This window comes from Phalacrocorax carbo, chromosome 2 (genome assembly GCF_963921805.1).
Source record: "Phalacrocorax carbo chromosome 2, bPhaCar2.1, whole genome shotgun sequence".
Lineage (NCBI taxonomy): Eukaryota > Metazoa > Chordata > Aves > Suliformes > Phalacrocoracidae > Phalacrocorax > Phalacrocorax carbo.
In genome coordinates, this window is record NC_087514.1 from 70,080,070 (window position 1) to 70,087,934 (window position 7,865).

A 7,865-nucleotide genomic window follows, 5' to 3' on the forward strand; every position below is an offset into this window, starting at 1 on the left:
TGTTTTGTAAGAGTTTTGCATATTTATATATACCTAGTACTATCACGAGCCTCCGGACCACTGAACGATGAGGTCTTGTACAAACAAGCATGAAGTGAACAGAGGCTTGATCATAAAGGGAGAAAGACGATGGTGGGCAGTAAAAGGATGGTGGGCGGTCCAGCTCTGGCACCATGAGGGCAGGAGTACTCACTGCAAGGGGCAGCATGAATGAAGGAAAGGACAGGTTTACTGCTCTTGGCCACCTCTGTAAATTCATTCTTGCAAGCTGTAGTCCAAGAACTGAAGGCTGATAACTGAAGAATCGAGCCATGGCTTTGCTTGTACAAATTACATCCAGAGAACCACTTACACACACACGAGTTTCGTAACATGCCTATTAGCAGATCTAGATCTGTTCCAGGTTAAAAACACATGCTAATGTATTATTCCTTGGAAGTTATTTCCTTAGCTGCCTTAGAGAAATGGGACCTGAAGGGCAGGGCAGAGGGGAGTTCCCCTGCTGGAAAATATGCCCCTTTCTAGGTATGCACATGAACTGGCGGAAGGGCAACTTCAACTTATGAATACACTGTGCTTCAGGCATCTGCTGGGGTTACCAGCACTAGTTCTTTCAGATCTGCTTCCAATACCTCGGGTAGTACTTAAAGAGTAAAGAGAATATTTCAATCAGCTGCCACAGACAGCCACAGACAGTAGTTTTTGCAGCCAGAAGAATTTTAAGACAGTTAGTTTCGCCAGGTTAAATTAAAGAAGGTATGCCATCAGTAGAAAGCAGCACTTTGTATTGATATGATATGATATGATATGATTATATGAACTCCCCACAGCGTAACAAGGTCAGCTGTAAGCTTGGCGAAGTAAGCAGTTCCTGGAGTCAGTAGAGTCCTGGGCCTACTGTCTACTTTCCCCTTTCCTGGGGAGCCTGTAGTGCTGAGGACTGGTGCTTCATGTACAATTAAGACACCCAGTTCCATAGGAGCAGTTTGCCCAAAGAACAAAACTTTTTTGGGCAGGAGAAAAAGAAAAAAAATGCTTAGCTCTCCAGGGGTATCCCCTCATCTCTTAATTTAATTCTGCCTTTTCCTCCTCTCCCTCCCACTTTTGCTGCAAGAGTTCCCACCCTTGTCCTGGTCCTGGCATCCTGGCAAGAAAACTCAGTTTTCTCTACAACCATTGAGAATCTCTGAGCCAGCTCTAGCCAAAGAAGAGTATTCCACCTTGCTTTCATGCTTCCTTTTAAGAAAGCTCTACTAATTGGACATTAATGCCATCACCGTTTGGACTTGTAATATAGCACTGCCATTTTGCAACCCTGCACCCTGCCCTGATTTTGCTGTGTAGCCAGGGGTTGACTGCTGTCACCACAGGCCTTAAGGGAATGGTACTGTGAGAAAGGCCACAGCCCACGGAGCATCAGCTCCTCCTGTTAAGTTCTCCTGGAAGCAGAAGCTTCCATGCATGTGTGCAAGGTTTGGACATTACAAGGCTGATGTTGTAACTGAAGCAGATTTTTTATTACCTCTTCGATCAGTTGTCCTTGATCCCTCACATGACTGAACGAGGTAAAACACCTGTGACAAGGAGAAGGTTTGCAGAGAAATGGAATGGTCTTTTCATTTGCCACATTTAGTATAGGAGAGGAATGGCTGCAATGGTTGAGCATTCACAAATCCTTATTCAAGTACATACATTCAATAATCAGGTGGCTTTTGGACAGCACGGTCCAAATGATCTGCCCAGCTCGGTCATCGCGTTTCTTGGCAAAGACATTTTGGCTGTCACAGATTATGGTATGTTATTGTCTATTTATTGTCTATCTTTTCAGAGATGAAAATATCCACCCTAGACAAGGCGTAACATATGATATGATAAACTGTGCAGTTATGGAAGTTTACAACCCCTTGCTATTAATAAGTGGGGTGGGCAGCATCCCTTATATCAGAACATCCGCCTTTGAAATACAAAGTAACCACAACACATGATCTGTCAAAAACTATCATGATGATAAACAATGGGGTGAGCTCCAAAATAAATAAATAAACACTGCCAAAGAAATTATTTGCATATTTTTCTCTCTCCCCAACCAGTGCTTGAAAAATGTCCTCATTCAACGTGCTTGCTCATCCACGCAGCTGCCAGCTGTGCCTCCTTCCTCCAGCAGTAGTCACATGTTACATGGTTTGTAATACCAAGTCCATATTGCTGCAGAAACATAAGCTATGAAATACAACTCTCTCTGGCCCTTTAGAATTTGTGTGGAATTATGATTTCAGTGCTGCAACTAAAATTTGACATTCGGTTGAAGACTGTGGCATGCAGGAAACCAAGACAGACAGAGTACATGCAAAAATGTCCAGACACTAAGAGACATCTCCAGCAACCCTCATGTAATTAACATAAATCTGGGCTGCCAAAAGTACTAACAGCACTTGAAGCAGCTTTGAAATCCCAAATGCACGACTTCTAAATTTAGAGCTCTGTTCTTACTATATTCTGTTACGCACATGTTTAGATTTCTGTTGATTGTTTGCAGAAGAAAAGGAATGTAAAGGTTACTTGTTTAGAGTGAAACCGTGGCCTACAACTGCAACTCAGTATTGGGGGATGAGGAAAAACCACCCTGCCAATGCAGGGATTTAGAGTGGCATCGTGATTCACAACAAGCTCAGAACTGAGGCAGCTGCTCTGCTCTTAAAGAGGTTGAGGCTGGCGATAGCAGTGTTTGCTGGCGTACGCAGCCTGCCCTGTTCCCTGTGCCCTGCCTTTTGCAGACACTAAAAGAAATGGTAGGTCCGCACAGCTGTTACACTCACTGAATGTGAGATCCTGACCATAACTGTCCCCTGTGTGGATGGCACAGATATGGGAAATAAAATCAGAGCACGGTGTAGTGGAACTGCAGAAGGTTGCAACGGGCACTGAATAGAAATGCAGACCTCAAATATGGAGGAAGAAGGTAAGGACCCACACGGATTTTTTTTCTTATTCAGGAACATCACCATTCCAATTCTGGTACTCAATAGATACACTGATGTTTCACACTCCCCTTAATATGTCACAGACATCTAGATTTGGCTACAATTCAGTTGTTTAGCACCACTTAATTATCCATAAGGTCTGAATTTTTAATCTCTGTATTTGTTACAGGGCTTCTACTTCAGCAATTCCCCTCGGACATTTCTCCCATGGGCTTTTAAAGCACGTCTGTGCCATTACATAGCTGATAGAAGGAACACATACCCTACTCCTGTTATTTTATCTTTTTTTTTTATTATTTCCTGTATGGAAGGAGATCAATAAAAGATCATACTTTGTATCTACTTTCTAAAATCTAAATCCTTCTTATTTCATTTCTAGACTTATGTGCACCTTCGTGAAGCTGAAACTGCTTTATTGTGTGTTTTTACATGTGCTTCTGTAATGATGAGGCTGTTTTGCATTGTGATTATATACGCTTTTATGACATTATGAATCCTGAGATGAATTTTCTCTTTTTTTTTATATACTTAATTATTCCCTTGTAGTTCTATTAACTAAGTAAAATGTATTTTGATGGGAAAATGTGATTGCAATTATTGGTCAGTATCATTATGTTTCTCCCTCTTCTCTGTTCCTTTGGGGCAATTGTATAAGAGCAGCCTCCTTTTCCCAGCAACCTGAAAAATACGTTTCCAAAAGTTTAAGGTCTTTTTATACCACTCTCTCTTCCTTTTCTTTGTAAATAATTTTAGCAGTAGTCTGGAGGAGAAAGAGCATGCACTCAGTGGAGTACACAGATACTATGGAAAGAGGCAGATTGCATGATTCTAATGGATGCCACCCCAGTAGTAGAGGGAATAATCTCTAGGTAAGGTATTAGGTTGCTGTTAATGCAACCATGAAGGCAGAGGGTGGTAACAGGATAATCCTGGTAGATATACTCAAGTGTTTAAACCAGTTTTATGGTATCCTCCACAAGATAATGTAAGCAAAAGTGGTCGGATAAGGAACACATTTTTAACCATTGGTGTATTAGTGAGAGGAGCCTAGATAATAAAAATAACAGCTGGAGATGCTCTTGCCTGAGAAGGAATATTCTGCATTTGGTACTGGAAATATGATAAGATGGATGTTACGACTAAAATAGCCTTTCGTACTTCCAGCTTCTTCCATAACGATAAAATGGGGAAAAAAAGGCACGACAGGGACTTCACATCAAAGACACTTAGTTGTTTCCAATAGTTCAGAATGGGGGGCAAATGTTATGGATGAAACATCTACATAGCAAGAAAAGTTAAAAGAAAATATACTGGCCTGTTTGTAGAATCCACAATAGAAAACCTACTCACAATAGATAACAGCCTGTACTGTTCTTTAACATCTGCCCATAATGTGTAACAAAGCTAAAAATTTTAATAGGGCTGACTTCATCCCGGAAGATGCTTGCTCATCATCTCATGCATCACAAAATTTTCCAGAATTTCTAAAAATAATAAATGGTAATATCTTTATGCAGAAACTCCTGAACTCAAAAAAAGATAACTCAGTTTTTGATCTTATTTAAATTAACTAAGAGTTAATTGCTACCATAAAGCAAATGGTTTCCTAGATATAGATATCACGATCTGAATGCATTTACCTTGTGCAGACAGAATATATCACCAAATTATGTACATATATATATATATATGAAATTTTGTGTAGGATACTTTTTGGTATATTTTACAATGAAACAGTAATTGGTATATCACGTAATTAAAGTGGTAAGTATTGGCAAAATACACAAACTGTCAAAAAATAAAATCCTGGATACCCACAAGTATGGCTCATAAGTAAAAAATTATACTGAGCAAGAAGCTATCCTAGTTAAAAGGAGATTGAAAACAAAATAGAATATAAAATATTAACACAAAACCTAAGTAAACAATAAAGCATTGTAAGCTACAGGTTGAAATATACTCAGCCTGAAGGAAGGACTATATGTCCAAAAGCTTGTCTGTTTTTTCCAGTTACATCTGTTAATTTAGTAAAAACATCTCCTCTCCCTGTAAAATTTGCACCTAATATATCCTCAAACAACAATGGATACAACAATATGTAATAACAAAAGGAATTTAAATGTAGAGGACCAAGAAAAACCCTAGGTTATGTATGCTGCTTCTAGACTGCAAACTATATGTTCCGTAGACATTTTGGGGTCTGTCAGTTTAACAGAACACTATACCAACCACATTCAATAAAGTGCTGGGGACTGAGAGTTTATCACCTTCGAAGGATGGCACATGAGGAAACATAAAATAAAATGTATAGTTTCAAATCAACACATCTTATGAAAATACTTTACATGCAAAAGCCTTAAAGAAGCTAATCACAGACTCTTGAACAACCACTAGAATGGTTTTGGGGAATTTTCAAGGTATTGAAAAATCTCCTGTGTCAATACAATTCTGATAGAAGGTTCACCCAATTTTGTTTAACTAAAAGATTTTAAATTTAGGATTCTATTTACAGGTAAGCTTGGATGAAAGAATTGTTGCCAAACAACCATTTTTGTCAAGATTAATCAATGTGTGCTACCATAATAAACCCAGATTTCTCCAGAGCACAGGACACTTCAAAATTGACAGAGATTACACAGAGCAGTTTAAAACTAGCTCACTAAAAGATCTCAGACTGGGCAGTCCTGTTTCTAAGGATGTTTTTTTGGTACTTCTTTTTATTGGTATTATTTTACACATGTGCCAGTCATCTAAAGATGGTACAAAAATCTTTGTTAATAAGTTTTACTGATAACATAAAGGTTAGTGAGGTAGGTAATGAAAAGGATCATCAAGAATGATCCAAATAATCTGCTTAAAATGCAATGCATCCCAAAAAAATTAATTTAATAAGATGAATATATTACCAAGCGGAAGCAGAGAGGTGGTCTTGCCTCCATACACTGCCTTAACTGTCAAATCCCAGCTGTGAGGCTAGTTAAACAGGACTGTAAGCCAAAAAGCCAGACTGCCAGGCCCCTCCACACAGACTGTGGGTAGAGAGAGGCTGTGCCAGGGGTCATCCAGCAGAAGGACCTAGGCTCCGCTGGTGTGGGTCACCCCACACAATCCTCTGACCAGGCAGTGATTTCATGGGGTTTTGCTTTCCTCATAACAATAGTGCAAGGAGCATAGAAGGAGAAATCCCCTCCAGCCACTGATGCTGTGGTCGTCTTCTCTCCTGTGACATGCAGCTTAGCATCCCTAAAAACTGAAAAATTTTAATCTAAATAGTTTGCATGGTAGAGGCACCTGAGCCACTTCTGGCAGTGACAGTCTGGGTACTGGAGACAGCACAGCTGCAGGCGGTAGTTGCCGCGCCAGGACTACGTTAGCTGTATCGCTTTCAGCGCTGCTCCCAGTCTAATGCAGCTTTATTGCTTCCTGTAGCTGAGCTAATTTGTTCAGAGGTAGTGTGTGTATCTCTGTACGGCACTGCGCCATGTCATGTGCATATACCTTTTATGGCCTATAATGCACGGGATGTCAGGCTAAGATGATCTAATAATCCTTTCTGGCCTTAAACCACATGAAACCGTCATCAGTCAGTTCCATTAATCTTCCGTGAAGGAAAATAAGACACCTGAACATAGCAAGACAGTGAGATACAGCAGTAAAAATGTTGAAAATGTTTCTCAACCTCACCCTGCTGTCTTTCTAATTCTGCCATAAATTACTGGCCTGAGTCACGCACTGTCCATGGAGACACCAAGGCGCTTTCAGACTTTATCGGGCTGCTGCAGATGACTTAGAGTTGGGCTTGCTACCTAGGCAGTAGCAATTAGCACTGTTTGGGGGGAGGATAAGGAAGAGGTGATTGTACACAAAGAAGTCCAGTATGGTTATCAAAGCCCCTGCACAGTAGCACAAGTATTTTTAGGCAGCCCATGGGCCCACCACGTTAAGTACTGTTGGCTATGCAGCCCTTGCTATTTTCATAAGCATGAGAGAGAAACAAACAATCTTGGATTTACTCCCTCTGTTTTCATGTGTCTCATGTAAAATGCACTGAGCAAGTTGCAATCTGGAAATGGCTAAAAGCTTTGGATCAAAAAATCCAATGGATCGTGGCCAGTTTGTGCAGAAGTTACCAGAACACGGTCTCATTGCTCCATACACAGAGAACAAACAGCTGGAGGGCCTAAGCATCCACGTGATGGGGGTTTGAGAGAACCAAGCCTGGGAGATGTGCTGATTTTCTCTTCTGGCATGTGAATAGGTTTATTTTGGACAGCATCTGTTTTATTTTTTTGTTCTCCGTTGTATGTCATGTTCCTTTAAAAAGGGAGTGACTAGGTCAGATGGACCCCCTGGAGGGAGCAGAGATTCCTCCTTTCCCTGGAGAGCAGATGAGCATGCTTGAGGACTGGGTGGGAGGAGGAGGAGGATGGGAGGAGCTCCCGGGCTTCTGGGTGTAGCAGAGAGAGGAGAAGAGAATGGGAGCCCTAGCGAGAAGATGGGAGCCTGCTGTTCATGGAAAGGCTCATGAAAGGATCGGGGAACATATGCACAGCCAGGCTCCCTTGGCGACAGGAAGAAAAGTTCCTAAGGATCAGAGAGGACTGCACAGAGCTTGCTGCAACCCGGAAAGTCACTAAGTTGACTGAAAACAAACCTGGAAGCAAGTACCCACCTAATACGACACGGGGGAGAGGAGTGAAGCTGTTTATAAGCTTTTCTCTTCCCTTTTCTTTTTTTTTTTTGGTCCTCACAGAGAGAGAAAATGTTTCTTTATTTATGAAGTTAAACTTTCTTGTTTCTGTTGTATACAAATTGTCTTTCTGAGTTTAAAAGACCCTTTGGTCTCTTCAGGGAGCTCGCAGTAAGGAAAAAGTCTAGATCGTC